Consider the following 19,226-nt stretch of genomic DNA (forward strand, 5'->3'; position numbering starts at 1 on the left):
ACAATATCTTTAGCCCATTTTATAATTGGGTTGCTTGTTCTTTTGTTGTTGAGTTGTATGATTTCTTTATGCATACAGGATGTCAGACCTTTATCTGACAATATATGACTTTCAAATATTTTCTCTCATTGAGTTGACTCCCTCTTCACCTTTTTGATAAAGTCTTTTGAGACACAAAGGCATTTGATTTTGAGGAGTTCCCATTTGTCTATTTTTTCTTTTTGATGTTTGTGCTTTGGGTGTGAAGTTTAAGAAGCTACCTTCTATTACTAGGTTTGAAGATGTTTCCCTACATTTTCTTCTAGAAGCTTTATGGTACTATTTTTTATATAAGTGTTTGATCCACTTTGAGTTCATTTTTGTGTAGGGTGTAAGGTAGGAGTCCTCTTGCATTCTTTTGGCTATTGATATCCAGTTCTCCCATGCCCATTTATTGGAAAGACCGTTTGTCCCAATTCAGTGGATTTGGGGGCCTTATCAATAATCAGATGACCATAGATTTGGTGGTCTATTTCTGTACTTTTGTTTCAATTCTATTGGTCAATACTTCTATCTTTGTGCCAGTACTGTGCTCTTTTGACCACTGTGGCTTTATAACACGTTTTAAAATTGGGGAGTGCCAATCCTCCCACTACATTCTTCCTTTTTAGAATGCTTTTAGCTATTCAGGGTCTCTTTCCCTTCCAGAGGAATTTGGTAACTAACTTTTCCAAGTCTTCAAAGCAGGTTGCTGAAATTTTTACTTGTACTGCATTGAAGCTGTAAATCAATTTGGGTAGAACTGACATCTTAACTATATTTAACCTACCGATCCATGAGCAGGGAATGCCTTTCAACCTTTTTTAGTTCTTCTTTTATTTCTTTTAGCAATATTATGTTGTTTTCTGTGTACAAGTCCTTTACATCTCTACATATCTCAATGTTAACGAAAGTTAGCAAGTACCTTTGCCAACCTGGGGAATTTCCCCTCTCCATCCTCCAAAACCCTGCCCACATAGCCTCTTTGCTCTATGTTACTTACGCATCTTGTACATACTTGCATGAGGGCATGTCCCACACTGTTATTGTAATTCTAGCCCCTGCTCAGCATGAAGTAGGGTTTATGTTTGTTTAAAAGTACTGTTGAAATGATGAGAACCAAATAATGTTTTCACATAGAGTCAGGGAAGATCCTCAAACAGGTTTTTGGGGATTTGCTATGAAAGATGAGTGATGAAAAGAAAGACAAGGCATTTGCTGTGCATTTAAAATTAGAGTGCTTTCCTTCTACAGGAAGAGGTCAAGCCTTGTCATAAACATTTCTTTATATAAATGTATATTTAATATCATTTTCAGAGTGAGGCATGAAAGAAAATCTGCCAAATTGAACAATGTAGCAATAGCAGAGTTTTATTGTCAGCACTCTGCACTTTGCAGCAGTCCTGCAAGAAAAGAAGTGAAGGATTAAAATACTACACATTTGTAAAGAAAATGCTTTATCTTTGAAATCTATGAATTGTCCCCAAAATCTACAAAATCAAATGTACTTATTTTCTCTGAGGATAAGTGACTGAATTATAGACAATACAATTCTCTCAAAAATTTTAAACTCCTCTTATGCACATTGCTTAAGCTCATAAGCTCTATAAAGGATAACAGTGAGGAAGCTGTTATTCATTCATTGATTCTAGGGAGGTAGCAGCACTTTCATGCTACAATTGATCTTTTCACTTCAATTCGGTTTATATTCTGGGACTAGATGCAGTGTTCGGATGCCATTCCTTGCTCAAACACTTTCAGAAGAAATAAATATGGTCAGAAGAACTGTTCTGTATTTCTAGCTCTGTTGGCTCTATAACCTGGCCCTTACTTCTGGGGGTAAGAGGTAGTAGCCATGGCCATTTATCTCTCTACATTTTATGCCTAGGACAATCCTTGCATGTAGTTAGCATTCCTAAAGTGTTTGTGGAATAAATGGCAGAATGAATGAGACCTGTTTTAATGACGAGGGAGATTTTCTTTCTGTATAGTTCTTGGAATTTGTAACTCACTGTGGTGCTCATCAGAAAACTTTTTCACTTGTTCCCATTTTCATGGCTGTTTTATGGGCAGTAGAGTATTTTGGAAGTTTGACCTTTAGGTGAATAGAGCATTATTTATTTCCCTAAAATTCCAAAAAGCTAAGAGGTAAGTTCTGCTCATCTCTTTTCTTATGTTATGCAGAAAAGGGACACAAAATTTTGCCACACAATTTGTTGTGCACTTATAATCACAAGCTGAAGGACACTTAGAGGAAATTGATGAATTATTTTCAAGATCTCCAACATCTCCTAAAGTAAGTTTATTTTAAAAAAAGTTTTAGAGGCAATATGATTTAACACCCTCAGTCCGCAGTAATGAAGAAATATCTCCCTTAGTTATATTTGTTAAACTCTTTTGTGGATAATAATTGAATTGTAGAGCTGTGAGGGGGAGGCACAGCACATAAAATTGGTGGTCGTTTTTCTTTGCCTCTAATGTTAGAGCCGGAAGGCAGGTTAATTGGGACTCCTATCCTTTTTCTGGTTAAATAAGCACATTAATCTTACTTCCCCAAAGCTTGTGATGGCTATTTATTTGCTGTGATGTGATTGCTTTAGTTGTTTGGCTACCGTATGCGAGATAAAAATCAGAACAGCTTGACAACTCATCTCAATAGAGTAAATGTGCTTCATTAGATCTGTGCTTCCACAACTTAGCTGATTTCCTCTGTGAGCTTTCCACCTCTCTGAAGTGTTTAAAGCTGTAACTTACTAATTTTCAGGAAAGAAAATTCAACTCCTTCTACTCTTTTGTACCTGTCCAATCCCCTTCTCTCTAAAGCATCCAAGAGACAGTACTATCATTTTTTTTGTCAGATGATTTATACCATTTATCTACTATGCCTTCCCCAGCTCTTTGAGAAGGGTACTATTATTCTCACCACCTAGAAAGGGAAACTGAAGCTTTTGTTCATATAGCTAATCAAGTGGCAAAAGTGGCACATGATCCCAGGGGTATGTGGCTCCAAAGCCAGTGCTCTTTGCATGGTACCAGTTGCCTTCTAGATGAACCCTAAAAAGAGGATACGTGTTCTTTTGACCTTCAGGAAACTGTAAGAAGCTTTTGCTTTATTTGCCTCTAAAGGTGATCATGGATAGGCCAAATCACCAAGCTGTGGGTTGTCCCTTAGGAAAGACAGGGTGAGAGTTCTGCTCTGACACCGCATAGGGTGACTTTTCTCCATTGTGAGGCATAGAGTTGTGGAAGATGTGCAGGCTCTGATGCCAGATAGCAGCAAAGGGAACTGAAATCTTTCTCCCACACTTAATACCTGCTTGATTTTGCAGGTGGATTCATCTGTAAAATGGCAAAAATAACACCTACTTTGCTGTATCAGTATAAGAATTCACATCAGACTCAACCACTGCAATTCCTCTTCTCTCGATTCTTCAATATGAAGAATCTCCGACACCCAACCTGTGGACTGAAATAAATTGTAATTGCATATTTCAATTACTCTTATAGTATTATACATACCTCCAATTTTCCCCGTTATTAATTGCATCACATAAGCCCTTGGATTTAGTTTGGCACAGGCAGGTATTCCAAATGACTGGGATTACAATTGCTTAATATGGGAAAGCTGGAATAACTGTAGAATTGAAGAGTCCGGGAAAATGTCTCTTTAACTGAGGGGTAAGAAGAATCATTTTTGTTTCCTTTAAACCTTTTCTAAATATGTAAATTCACTCCCACTTGGTTGTTTTAGTGAATGCCATCTAATAAACAGAGGAATATTAGATTATTGCGGACCTTAAAGATTCTAAGTGATTATGTTTGAGATGCTTCCTCTCTATAATAGAGATGTTGAAATAAACAGGATTAGCCCCAGAATTGTTGGTCACCAATAATAAAGATGGTTTTATTTTAACATAAGAAAAATATAGCCCAGTCAAAAAGAGATTTAATATAAGTGATCTTGCTTCTTCAGAAAGTGTTTGATTTCCAGTTAATGAGAATTTCTCCATATGAAATTTCTGGGCGAGATTGTCCAACCATAGAATCTTTAATGAAATTTAATTGAAAAGGAATTTATGACAAAATGCCTATGTAATATACTTGGACAATGAGTTACATCTCCTATTTCAATGCTACATGTTTCAATAAATGTTAAGTCACAATACTGACCTTTGGAATGTTAATTTTGTATTAGTTCATCAAATGCATTTGGACAGGATCCTCTGTTCAAAAATGTGAAAACAGTGGAATGTTCAAGGTTAGTTAGCTTACTCCTTTCTGTATGGAAAAATTAAAATAGTTATCTTATATTCCTTTATAAAAAATAGTTCAAAGCAACAAATTCTTCAGCATACATGAGTGTTAATTTGTAATCTATATTTTCTTATATTCTGCTTCTGAAAAGCATTTGAGGGAATTAAATTTCTATTAGCAACCTAGAGCTCTTTTACTAAAGCTAATGTATATAAAATTGGGAAGTGGTTTCCACTGTGATATTTCCAAAGGGTTATTTTTAAAGTGGGAAATAAAACACTTTTAGTCTTTGCAAAATTATTCATGTGGATTGCTAGCTTTCTTTTTTGGGATTAAAGACGTTTTAGACTTCACTGAAACCAATCCTCTTTAGGTTATGCATAAATAACTATGTAAATGAAATTCCCTTTGACCTAAACTGTGCTTTTAAAAATGAGGGCATTATTTCATACATAGCAAAGCAATTACTGTGTTGGCACAAGAGTTTACTCTGCTATTAGCCTTGGCTAGATGCAAATACTTCATTTGATCTTGATTGTTTCTTTTCGGTTGAATTTTGTGCAGATTCTTAACCAATTCTGCATTATAAAAATAATCTGTTCATAAATTTTCAACAGGGGCCACAGTAAAGGAATTTAAATTTGGTAAGTCCCAACTGATGACTTAAAGAATAGTAAGATAGAAGAGAACTGAGAAGTGTTCTGTTTCTTCTTCTTTTCTTGCCTAGGAGCAAATATCTCGGTCTTACCAGAAAAGTGGGTTCCTACAGCAATTTATAAACCTCAAATGCTGATTATGCCTTTTACTTTCATCAGTTAGACTGTTAGCATTTTCCACCATCCTGAATTACTGTCCTTATACTCCAACCCAGTATCTTCACACTCCTCTCTGTGACCTCCAGCCCAGTGCTGCTGAATCACCAGTTATCACCGGGGACCTCACAGGTTAGGTATCCTCAAATCCCATCACTTGTATCTGTCTACCTCAGTCTATATTAGCTTTGAAAAACAATCCAAAAATTTAATCCACCCCACCTTTCATTGTGTTAGTTATTCATAATGACAAATGAGCTACAAAAAAAAAAAAAAAAAAAAAAGAAATCCTTAAAAGAACCATGCCTCAATAAGGCTTTAAATCTGAACAATTACTTTCTAATATGGGAATCTGAGGTCCAATCTAATGGTTAGGGGGAGATTTTGTGTGTGCTTGCACTTCTCACTTTCTGTTATCTTATCCTTTGAAACAAGAGATTGTTCTTCTGTAGACTTTATCGCATACTTCCCTCCCTATCCTGCTGCCTCCATCAAGACCAAATCTTTGTGGGGGCAAAAATTAATCTGAAAACTTAAATCACTACCATAGAACTAAGGTAGCTGAAAAGACAAAAACACATAGATTGAAGCCATAAGACAATCCAATGTACAATAATTTTCATTTACATAATCCTTTACAATTAATTTTAAATTAATAAATCCACATATATGTATATTTCAGAAGGTTGGTAAGATGGAGAACAGATAAAGGAACAACCACAATTATAGCAAGCATATTTAATTTTTATCTGATTGCTTGAATTATAAAGGAAAGATGTCCAATTTTATATAATTTGTGTCCTGGTTTACATATACTGTTCTATCATTTGTATATCTCATTGACACTATATAGTTCATAATCATTTTATTTTTATTTTAAAGTATATAAAATCACCCAAAAGAATGGCATAAAATCTCAACACTTTTGTAAAGGCTATGAAGTATTGCCTAACAGACTCCTACTTCCTGCTTCTCTTTCCCTCCCTTCTTTAGCTGCATTTTGACATTCAGAGGTAACTATCGTTACCAGTTTGATGTGTACACTTAAAAATTCTTTTCCGTGCTTATGATGCTTATACAGAAGCATTTGTATGTAGGTAAAAATGGAATCATGCTAAAAATATTCCAAAGTGCATGTGCTTGTGCATGCATTTGCAAGTGTTTGTGTATGTTTTTCCACTTAGCTTATTGTAGACAGCCTTCTAGGGCCAGTACGTATACGTCCACTTTATTATTAGTGTTTGCATAGGTTTCCATTATATGGATATATCTAAACTAAGAATAGAATTGTTCCTCTTTTGATCGGCACTTAGTTGGCTTCTTTTCTTCTTTTTTTTAATGTGGCATTGAGACAAACAACTTTTATACATACGGCTATATATAATTTTGCAAGTAAAACTGGCATTGGATTCCTACAAACAGGGTTGTTAGGTCACACGTAAGGATGCAACATATCTTGGCTTGCCTAGTAATATCCTGGTTTTCACCTACTGCCCAGTGACCCCTTCTAGGTTAACATTTATCTTGGACATTTCATTTATGAACAGTTGTTGTCAGTGCCATTAAAATTAGGCAGTTAGTTAGACCTCTGCTAATTCATTCCAGATTCTGCGGTGGTCTCATCTAGTTAGTTGGATGTGCAATGAATAGAATATCCACTTTAACAGGAGATAAAATCTGAAAGTACATTAGGGATAACTTGACTTTCTTTTCCCACTTCTTTCCAGATGGATCATAACTAATAAGTTCCTAGTAAAGACACCACAGATACCATACACTTGCAAAGGAAGCAATACTGCGGGTGAGCCTCCTGGGACAGCTGCCTCGTGCACTGGCCTGGAGCACGGCTTGTGAAATACACAGAGCCTATATATGCCAGTTAATGGGGGATCAAGTGTGGTAAATTATAAGTTTGCTAAACATGAAATATAGGCCAGGAAATAGTTACTGGGCACTTCTGTTGTAGAACTTGGGGGCGGGGGTTGTAGCATTCTTACTACAGTGGTTTTGTCATGTGTTGTTATGGTATGATTGACAGCTTATTGTTTGGCGATGTTTTTCTAAAATTATGCAGTAAATTCTTTTGTCATCAATGCATTTAAAAGTCATGTGTTTAATGAAAACTGTACCCATTATAAAGTGAAATAAAGAAGGCCTACAAATTTGCAAGCTTTAAATTTGGTAGAACATTAAAAACGCCATATAGAGAGTTCTCATGTGACAGCTTTGGTCTTTTAAAAATGTGTGCTGAAAACAGGTACTGAGAGAAAGGCAAAATATTCTGTGTCTCAATTCAAACTATCTAGAATTGAAAATAACCTCTATTTAGCAGAATTTTTATAAGCTTTTCAGGTACTTCAGCATGTGTAGAGAGAAATAATGCAGTAAAATATTATCATCTATAAAGAAGTTCAAGGTGTTGACAATTTCAAGTTTATTAACCGTAAAATGTAAATTTGAAGAAAATGTAAAGAAAATTTTTCTGAAAAATTTAAAAACAGCAACACCACATTTGAAAATGAAATATTCAGAAAAATGCCAGTTATACAGAGGTAGAGAGAGCTATGAGTAAAACTAATTAAGTTCATGAATTTGAACCAAAAGTAATTATTCTGCTTAGGTTGCCAATATAAACAAGTTTTTAAAGAATTTCACTCTAAAGTACATATATGTATGCTGTTTTTATTTTTAGAAAAAATGTATTATTGAAGACAGTTTCTGAATCAAATGATTTTACAGGTCACCCCCCAAAATAAATTTTGTTGGCAATAAATAAATATTTAAAAATATCATTTTAATTATTTTAGCACCCCATATTATTTCTGAATTTTTTTCTGGCCCACATAACAAATTGTAAGCCCACTTTAAATTATAGGGCTTTACTAATGAACATTTTGATAGGTATTGCCAAATTTCCTTTGAAAAAATTTACACCAATTTATCGTCAAACCAACAAAGATTGTTGAGAATAGATTCTTATATTTCCTCACAACTTCGTGAAAACTGAATGCCATAATTTTGTCCTAGTTATAGAAATGTAAGAGGTAAACAAAATGAAATCATATAGTTGCTCTAATTGACCTTTCTCTTAATTTTTAATGAGCTCACACTTCTTTCCTTGTATATTTTTGGCCATTTATATTTTTTTCTTTTGAAAATTGATACTTAAAAATGTTTTAGTTTATTTTTATAATGGGTTTTTCACTCTTCCCCTATTTTTATATTGGGCTTTATGCATATTTTATGTATAAGTAATGCTAACTTTTGTTACATATTTTGCAATTTTTTTCACAATGCACTATCTTTTTAAAACTTTGTCTTTGGAGTCTTTTTTTTTAGTACTGAAGTTTTAAATTTTGATATGCTCACATCTAGCAAACTTTTCCTCATTTAAAGCAGCTGTGAGAGCTTCTCAATACTAGCCAACTCTCAAGATGCAGAGTATCAAAATGGACATCTTATTTGAGGCTAAGACTACATAAGACCAATAAAAATGGTGATGGTGATGATGATATTATTATTATTATTCTTTCAGTAGCAGACTTGTAATGTAGTCAAAGACCTCAGAGAGATCAGGAAAAAGCAGAACCTCCAATCCAATCCTAGAGGTAGAAATTAAAAATATTAAAAATCTTATCACCATGGGCTTCTAGACACTTTAACATTTTAAACTATGGTAATCCTACTTAAAATCTTAATATAGCGAGTAAGCCCTTGTTCTAGTTTGCTAGCTGCTGGAATGCAATATACCAGAAACAGAATGGCTTTTAAAAACGGGATTTAGTAAGTTACTAGTTTACAGTTCTAAGGCCGAGAAAATGTCCCAAGTAAAACAATCTATAGAAATGTCCAATCAAAGGCATCCAGGGAAAGATACCTTGGTTCAAGAAGGTCGATGAAGTTCAGAGTTTCTCTCTCATGTGGAACAGCACATGGCGAATACAGTCAGTTTCTCATCTGGAAAGGCACATGGTGAACATGGTCAGGGTTCCTCTCTCATCTGGAAGGGCACATGGCGAACACAGCGTCATCTGCTAGCTTCTTCTCCAGGCTTCCTGTTTCATGAAGTTCCCTGAGAGACATTTTTCTTCTTCATCTCCAAAAGTCACTGGCTGGTGGACTCTGCTTCTCGTGGCTATGCTGTTCTGCTCTGCTCTCTCTGAATCGCCCATTCTACAAATTATTTCCTTTTTTATAGGACTCCAGTAAACCAATCAAGACCCACCCGAATAGGTGGAGATATGTCGCCACCTAATCCAGTTTAACAACCACTCTTGGTTAAATCACATCTCCAGGGAGATGATCTGATTACAGTTTCAAACATACAGTATTGAATAAGGATTATTCTGCCATTTTATGAAATGGAATTTTGATTAAAATGTGGTTTTTCTAGGGGATGTACATCCTTTCAAACCAGTGCAGCCCTAGAACTCACTATGAATACAGCACTCAAACTGGAACTATGAAGACTGAGTCGGGAATTCCACATTTTCTCTCATGATTCAGAGGCATGCTCTTTATATTTTTTCTGTTTCTCTGAGAGAGCTTTAAGATGTCCATATCTATTGTAGCAATAGAAATTAAAAAAAAAAAAAAGAAATGCTGTTGAAGAATCTCAGAATTTTAGAACTGGAAATAATCTCAGAGATCATAATGTCCAACTCATTTTCTTTGCAGATGAGAAAACTGAAGTCTAGAGAAAATGTGGCAGATTCTCTTTAGCAGAATGTAGAGAAGGGAGTTCGACTATCAATTTTGGGCCTTACATGTGTGCCAACCACAACACTCTATGTCTGCGTGCATAAGTCTCATCTATACCTAAAACAAATGTATAAGAAGGTGTAACTATCTCCATTTCTCCTGTCTGCTTAGTTAATGTTCTCATGGAATTTGAGTGTTTATTACATCTGTGGTACATTCAGGAGAGTTACAGTGTGCATGATGTTCAATCACTAACCAAGCGTCCTTAAAACTAACCGTCTTAAAAATCAGTGATGCCTAAACATGGGAGTTTTCATTGTTACTGCATATTGACTGATATAGAGGAATGGAAGTTGCTTTAATTTAGTCAAGCAGCTTGTGTGCTGTGGGAAAGAAGGAAGGGAGATTCAGTTTAATGGAATGGAAAGCTCTTAACTGAATCAAACCTTGCCTGACCAAATTTATTTTTTTATTAAATAAAAATTTGAATATGAGTTTTTCCCTTTTATAAGTACTACGTTTTCTTATTAGCTCTCAATACACTTTTTATATTCATAAACACATATTTAATCAGTGTTAATATAATAAGTTCAATGCATTTCTGTGAGAAAACAATCTACCAAGAATGACTGTGTCTACTTCAAAGGGTAGTACTGAGAATTTCCTCTATGCTACTCAGTACCACCGACTATTCACTGAAGGGGCTCCATTCAGCCAAATGAAGATAGAAATGGAAATAAGAGATTTTCTTCAGGGAAGAGATTTTGTCTAGTAACATCCTAGTGATGATGGTTATAAAGATAACCTCTTGAAACACTGAAGAGTGGGCACCACTGGAAATGGAATTGATTTCCTTTGCGCTTTAGGAGTTAGTGCCACAAATCCAGAGCTCCCCTACATTTAGTAACTGGCACTGTTACTGCCCCCAAGGGAGATTTACTGAGCAGCACATGCAGGAAAGTATTTAAGACTCTCCCTTGTTATTTTTTCCAAGGGGTTGAAAAAGCAGCTAAAATATATTTCACAAGAATTTCAACTATTCAGAGCTTGTCACGGTTCCCACCCACAAATATCAAAGTGAACCTACTTTTGTGCCCTCATCGAGTTGAAAAAAAATTTTTTTTTTGAATTTTTTTCTCTGGCTAATGATTTAGAAGCAGTAGTGGGATAGAGGGAAGGAAAAGAAAAAATGTTTCCTCCAAGGGATTTTTTATTCTTGAAGAATGCTGGTAAACAAAGCTCCATGATTAGTTGAGGTTATTGATATTTTATATGTCTTCAGGGCTTCCTTTTAGTTTCATAAAGGAATATAAAGTGGTTAGTTTAAGTTTAGGCTTTTAATGTTATCAGCTGTCATTAGTGATGGTCTCCATTTGATTTCTTATTATGAATCAAAAACCTGACTGTCTTCTCCCAAGAAAACAGAACAGAGGTCTATTATACATACAACAATCAAAGTAGCTAAAATTTTCTTATTTTGGTTGGAATTTATCAATTTTTTACTGAGTTACTTTTCTCCACTTGAAATACAAAGATTCAAACTATTGAGATTTTGCATCAGAAAAGAAATATTAACTGCCCAAGATCACATACTTTGGTTTCTTTAAAAATTTCTCCCAGTACAAAAGATGAATTTCCATTAAAATGAGGCTTCTTTGGTTGCAAAGAAAATTCAAGTTGCCTCAGAAATAAGGGTCTTCAGTAGAAACAGAAAAAGACTGAAACTGAAACTTGAATAGAAATTCTTCTGGAACAGAGAACCCCTAAGGATGGACTTTTTCTTTCATTGTTTGCGTGCTTATTTTGTTTCCTTTTTCTTAGAGTATCTCTGATTCTTTCTGCATCTGTGTTACACAAAATTCTCGTCCTCTCTTTGTATCCTCTTAGTTTTTGCTCCTTCTACCCGTTCTTGCTTTCTTTCCTAGAATCTCACCTCCTGGCTCATCCTTTCAAGTCAGGCGAGGCCATCAGTTTCTGACCCACTTATATGCTGGCTATTCCTGCATCCCATTTCCTACTTGGTCTAATCAGCTCCATCTGGGTGGGTGGGGTTGTGTGAGGTGTTCTGTTTGTGTCTGACTCCTCAGTAATACAAGTTCTGGCCATGATAAATCTTCGAAGTTTAGCTGGTTTAATTCATCACAAAGATGGGGAAACCATGGGGTCACTGAGAAGAATCTGAACACCAGAAAGATAGATGCTCCATTTCATTTGAGAGTTCACGTCAAGTAAGAACAGACATGTACCCAGCATCCTCAGTTATCAAAGGCACCTTTTGGTTTGTTTGCCTGTCGATGATTTTAATTAACTCTCAGGGACAGCTACTATTATCATTGACATTTAATGTCAACGAATTCTCTCAAGTTTACATTTTTTGAAGTCCTAACTCCACTCAGCTATTCATCAGTAAGTAGAGAAGACTGAATCAGAGATGTGGATGTAAATATTTACTGTTCCATAAACAACTGTGCCAGGCTTTCTTTCTGAGTTCAGCACGAAGTATGGCATGATTTATATTTTGTGCACTCTGCTTTAGACTGATTTTAATGTCTTAACTATGAAGTGGCCAAATGTATAGTATATTGCCCTTTTAATCTTGCATGTTGTCAAGTCAGGCGGAAAAAAAAACTTCTGTTTTAGTTGTTTAGTTGTTTAGTTACACATTATGACTACTGGAAAATTTGTTGTTTACTACAAGAGCCTAATAGATGCCAAATGAGATGTATTTACATTTAAATACTGGTTATTCCATTTAACAAATGATATATTTTTCCATATTTTAAAGCAAATTAATCACCCAGAGAATAATGAATTTAAAACTACTCTGATTTATAGTATACATATTATACATAGTCAGGCTCAAGAACTTTAAACATTTCTACCTGACCAGCAAACTTACAATGTTCACAAATGTAGTATCTTCTCGTGGCTGATATAATATGCCAGTAGCCACATACAAACCTTGTTTTGTTTCCTTTTATCTAAATCCCAAGTCTATTAAATGGAAAATTATAATTAGATTCTCATTTCTGCCTCAATTTAGAGAATATGCCCTAATATTAACATATGTGTTGTTTCCAACTATCTGCCCCTGCATCATCATTTTCCCCAAACTCTGATCCTACTTAACATGAATCTGTTTTGACCACTGTGATTTTATAATAAGTTTAAAATCAGGAAGTGTTAATCCTCCCACTTCATTCTTTTTTAGGATGCTTTTAGCTATTTGGGGTCTCTTTTCCTTCCAAAAAAATTTGGTAACTAGCTTTCCCAAGTCTTAAAGTAGGTTATTTGGAATTCTGATTGGTACTGCCTTGAATCCATAGACCAGTTTGGGTAGAATTGACACTTTCACTACATTTAGCCTTCCTATCCATAAGCATGGAATGTCTTTCCACTTGCTTAGATCCTCCTTGATTTCTGTTAGCAATGTTAGGTAGTTTTGTGTACAAGTCCCTTAAGTCCTTAGTTAAGTTCTTTCTTAGATACTTGAGTCTTTTTTTTTCTCTTGGTATTAAAAGCATTTTTCTTCTTGAACATTCTAAAACATGCTAGTTTGAATTAGCCTTCAGATTTTCAGGATATAAAAGATATGCAAATAAGAATACTTACTCAGAGTATGTTTTAACACATTTATGGTAAATTCATAGTATTGCAGAAATATCTTCAACTTTCAGATATTGTAAAAAATAAATCCCTAAGTAAACATAATAGTTGTGACTGGTCAAGTTACTTCCTAGTAAAAATGATACATCATATCAGTCAATTCTTATACCAACTTGTTAAAACCATTCAAAAAATATTTGTGTCTTCTAATTGTCAAACAGTGTATTCATGTGGTGGAAGAAGATACAACACAACTAACAGAAATAAAAAAAACTCACACTATTCCAATTCCTAAAATCAACAGTAAGAAATTATTGTTGTTGGATGGAAAATATGCTTCACTTTCATCTCAAATTCACGACATACAGAGTTTATAAATGTTCAACATATAAGTTAATACCAAAAAACAAATTATGCTATTTCTCTCGATAGACGTGTTTCACAAAACACTTTCCAATTAATGTTGAAAAAAATTACTTGCTAATTTTAATCAGAATTAATGACTGACTGATTAATGGATCAACAATTTATTCAGTAATATTGATGGCATATGGATCTACACAGGGAATAAGCTGATAATTATCTGTTGTGTAACTCTGCCCATTAATAATACAAAAGCCAAGAATTTGATATAAGTTCCCTTCAGTTGCAGTATGCTTCCATGTGATTCAATCAGCAAGCAATATGTACACAACAGAAGCTTTTTCCCTTTTTCTTTCTTTTTTTTTTTTTTAAGAGTAGCTCAATGATTTGGGCTTATTAGTACAATACAGAGAACCTAAGGGGAAAAGTACAAAATGGCACATACCAATGCCAGTACTAATCACATATAGTTGCAACTATAGGATAATTAATTTTTGTGTAACTCGCTTTTCTTTAGAACATAAATCAAAGTCATTAACTTAAACTTGAGGTATATACATGATACATACACAACCTTATGCAGAATACTTTTCATAAGTAACACTCAACATTAAAATATTGGAAACTAAATAACTGTGCTGATTTGTAGTTTGATTTAATAGAGCAAGAAGAGAACAACATTCAAGTAGGGAGGTTTATACTGATAATAAAGCTCTTAAAGTTAACAATGTCTTTCTCTCCCTTTATACTTACCATAGACTCCACAATGTCCTGAGAGGGTTCTTTATGAGAAAAAATGTCAGCCACAGCTTTAAGACCTTACTTTGGAAAGAACTGATGAGAAAGCAAACTGGAAGGAGAGACTTCATCTTTGTTTTCAAATGAGTTGTCTTAATTTTTCTCCTTATAGAAAAAGTTTAAATCAATTTATTATAAACACATCTAAACCATTAATTTTTGCAGCTTTCAGGAAAAGTCCAGCCCTTCGTTTATATAAAGTCTATGAGAAGAGGTTAGTAGACATCATCTAATCTTAAGTTATGACACCATCCGTTCAAGTCTTTGGCACAATCCCTTGCCTGTAAGAGCACAGAACGCCTGGATATGCCACTGGTGATCTTTAATAGAAGTTAGTTTCAAAAACTGGGAGATTTCTGTTACAGTCATACATTCTTTAACGTCTTGTTTATTAGCAAGAATCAGCAATACAGCTTTTCTTAGGTCCTCATGCACTAACATTTTATACAGTTCTCCTCTAGTTACAGAAATTCTTTCTCTGTCTGTACTGTCCACAACAACTATTACTAGCTCAGTGTTAGTATAGCAAGTGTTCCAGGAAAAATGAAGAGATTCTTGTCCACCAATATCCTACATTAGGAAACGTGTATTATTAACAACCATCTCTTCTACTTTATTTCCTATGGTAGGGGATGTATGTTTAACTTCATTCATAGAAAATTGGCAAAGGATGGTAGTTTTCCCTGCATTATCTAGCCCAACAATGATAACTTTGTGCTCTTGGTGACTGTTTAATCACCAAGAGCACAAAGTTATAAGTCTCCATATCCTGGTGAAGAGAATTCCCATTCTTGGACAGCAGACCTCCCCTCCAGCCACCCAGGTCTCATGGCCTCCCCCAGCTTAGGCTGAAGGGGAAGAGAGAAACAAGCCAGAGCCACAGCCTCTGCCTCTGTTGCTGCTGCTCCCCGATTGCCGCCATCCCGCTTCCTGGGAACCAGAGGAATGCTGAAGTCCAGGCCACCCTGCTGTGCTGAGACCACGCTGCTGCAGCCGTGGCACTCACCTGGTTCACCGACATCACCGCCGCGCTTTCTGTGAGGAGCCTGATACTTGATTCTTTTAATTGTTATTTGAATGGATTTTTTCCTTAATTGACTCCTCAGTTAGGTCATTGCTTGTGGCTGATTTTTGCATATTAATTTCATGTCCTGCCACTTTGTTGAATTTATTAGCTCAAATATCTTTGTTATAGATTTCTCAGGATTTTCTAGTATAGTATCATGCCATCTGTAAATAATGAAGGTTTTACTTCTTCCTTTCCAATTTGGATGCCTTTTATTTCTTTTTCCTGCTTGATTGCTCTGCTAAAGCTTCTAGTACAATGTTGAATAATAATGGTGACAGAGAACATCCTTGTCTCATTCCTGATTGTTCTAGTTTGCAAGTTTCTGGAATCTGATATACCATTACTGGAATGGTTTTTAAAAAGAGGGAATTTAATAAGTTGCTAGTTTGCAGTTCTAAGACTGTAAAAATGTCCCAATTAAAGCAAGTATATAACAAAGTCCAAATTAAGGCACCAGCAAGAGGTTACCTTAACTCAAGAAAGGGCAATGAAGTGCAAGTTTTCTCTCTCAACTGGAAAGGTACATGAGAAACATGGTGAATAGTCTGTGAGCTTTCTCTCCAGCTTCTTGTTTCATGAAGCTTCCCCAGGGACATTTGTCTTCTTCATTTCCAAAAGTCTCTGGCTGAGTAGGCTCATGTGGCTCTCATGGTTATCTCATGGCTCTCTTATGGCTCTGTACTCTCTCTCCAAAATGTTTCCTCTTTTAAAGGATTCCAGTAAACAAGTCAAGACCCACCTGGAATGGGTGGAGTCACATCTCCCTCTAATACTCACAATTGGGTGAGTCACATCTCCACTGAGATAATCTAATCAAAAGATTCCAGACTATATTATTGAATAGGAATTAAAGGAAACAGTTGCTCCCATGAGGTTGGATCAGGATTAAAACATGACTTTTTTAGAGGATATAATCCTTGAAACCAGCACACTGATTTTAGGGGGGAAGCTTTCAGTCTCTCTCCATTGAGTACAATGTTGGCTATGGGTTTGTCACATATGCCCTTTATCATATTGAGGAAGTTACCTTTGATTCCTAATTTTTGAAGTGTTTTTATCAGAAAAGGATGTTGAATGCTTTTTCAGTATCAATTGAGATCATCTTGTGACTTTTCCCTTTTGATTTGTTAATGTGCCGTATTATATTAATTGATTTTCTTGTGTTGAACCATCCTTGCATTCCTGGTATAAACCCCACTTGGTTGTGGTATATAATTCTACCAATGTATTATTGGATTAGGTTTGCTAGTATTTTCTTGAGAATTTTTGCATCTATGTTCATTAGGGAGATTGGCCTGTAGTTTTTCTTTCTTATAGCATCTTTATCCGGTTTTGGTATTAAAGTAATGTTAGCTTCATAAAATGAGTGAGATTGTGTTCTTTTTTTCCTCAGTACTTTGGAATAATTTCAGCATAATTGGTGTTAGTTCTTTTTGCAATATTGGATAGAATTCCCATGTGAAGCCATCAGGCCCTGGGCTTTTCTTTGTAGGAAGATTTTTTTTGACTGATTGAATCTCTGTACTTGTGACTCATTTCTTGAGATCTTCTATTCCTTCTTGAGTCAGTGTAGTCTGTTCCTGTGTTTCCAGGAATTTGTCCATTTCATCTAAGCTGTGTAGTTTGTTGGTGTATTGTTAGTTGTTCATAGTATCCTCTCATGATATTTTTTTATTTCTTCAGGATCTGTGGTAACGTTCCCCCTCCCATTTCTAATTTTGTTTATTTACATCCTCTTTCTTTTTCCTTTGTCAACTTTGATAGTGGTCCATTGATTTTATTGATTTTCTCAAAGAACCAACTTTAGGTTTTATTGATTCTTTCTATTGTTCTTTTTTTCTCTCATTCATTTAAATATGCTTTAATCTTTGTTATTTCTCTTCTTTTATTTGCTTCGGGGTCAGTTTGCTGTTCTTTTTTCTCAAGTTCCTCCAGGTGAGCAGTTAAGTTCTTGATTTTTGCTGTTTCTTCTTTTTAAATATAGACATTTAAGGCAATAAATTTCCCACCCAGCACAGCTTTGCCACAACCCATAAGTTCTGATATTTTGTATTCTGGTTTTCATTAGTTTCCACACAGCTACTGATTTGTTTAGCACTTTCTTCTTTGACCCACTGATTGTTTAAGAATGTGTTATTTAATCTCCATATAGTTTTGAAAATTTTAGTTTTTCCGTGGTTATTGATTTCCAGCTTCATTCTATTGTGAACGAAGAAAATTCTTTGAATAATTTCAATGTTTTTAAATTTATAAAGACTTGTTTTGTGCCCCAGCATATGATCTATCACGGAATATACTCCCATGTATATCCTGGTGTTTTGGGGGTATAATGACCAATATATGTCTATTAGGTTGAATTTCATTTATCAAATTGTTCAAGTTCTCTATTTTCTTGTTGATCCTATGTCTTGTTATTCTATCCATAGAGAAGAGAGGTGTATTGAAATCTCCTACTATTATTGTTGAACTATCTATCACTCCCTTTAGTTTTGCCAGTGTTTGTCTCATGTACTTTGGAGCTCATTGACTGGGAGCATAAACATTTATGATTGTTATTTCTTCTTGATGAATTGTGCTTTTTGTTAATATATAGCATCTTTCTTTGTCTCTTATGATATTTTTATATTTAAAGTCTATTTTCTCTGATACTGTATAACAAGTCCCACTTTCTTTTGGTTACAGCTTATGTGGAACATTTTTTCATCCTTTCACTTTCAATCTATTTGTATCATTGTGTCTCTTGTAAGCAGCATATAGCTGGATTATATTTCTTAATCCATTCTGCCAGTCTGTATTTTTTAATTGGTAAGTTTAGTCCATTAACATTCAAGTTATTACTGTAAAGGCATTTATTGAATCCACCATCCTTTGAATTTTATTTGACAGATCTATATATTCTTTTCCATTTTTCTCTTTTTGCTCTTTAAGTTATCCTCCTTATTGGTACTCTTCAATCTGTGCCATCCTCCAGACCTTCTCCTGTCTTTTTTTTCAGCTGGCCAGAGTCCCATTAGTATTTCTTTTAGGGTTGGTCTGTGGTTGACACATTCTTTCAGGATTTGATTTTCTGTGAAAATTTTAATCTCTCCCTTAGTTTTGGAGGACAATTTGTCTGCTTACACAATCTGGGCTCGAAGTCTTTCTCTTTCAGGATCTTAAATGTATCATACCACTGCCTTTTTATCTCCATAGTGCCAGTTGAGTAGTCTCAGTCTTATGTAGTTTCCCTTGTATGTGATTGTTTTTCTCTTGCCGCTTTCAGGATTTTCTGCTTCTCTTCAACGTTTGACAGACTGATTAGCATGCTTCTTGGGGAAGGCTAGTTTGGTTTTATTCCATTTGGAGTTCATTGGGTTCTTTGATTTGCATATTTATGTCCTTTATAAGGGATGGGAATTTTCCCCCATGCTGGTTTGAAAGGATTTATGTGCTTTAGAAAAGTCATGCATTAACTCTAATCCCATCTTGTGGGAGCAACAGTTTCTTCTAATCCTTATTCAGTGCTATAGGTTAGAAATCTGATTATCTCCAAGGAGGTGTGACTCAGTGAATTGTGGGTATTAAATCTGATTAGATGGAGATGTGTTTCCACCCATTCTATGTGA

General features: G+C 35.1%; 1 pseudogene; it reads right to left on the bottom strand.

The window, feature by feature from the left end:
- Positions 1-14,792: 14,792 nt before the first annotated feature.
- LOC143676047 (ADP-ribosylation factor-like protein 5A pseudogene) lies at positions 14,793-15,341 on the bottom strand (annotated as a pseudogene).
- Between the last annotated feature and the right edge of the window lie 3,885 nt (positions 15,342-19,226).

This window comes from Tamandua tetradactyla, chromosome 3 (assembly GCF_023851605.1).
Source record: "Tamandua tetradactyla isolate mTamTet1 chromosome 3, mTamTet1.pri, whole genome shotgun sequence".
NCBI classification, from domain to species: Eukaryota; Metazoa; Chordata; class Mammalia; order Pilosa; family Myrmecophagidae; genus Tamandua; species Tamandua tetradactyla.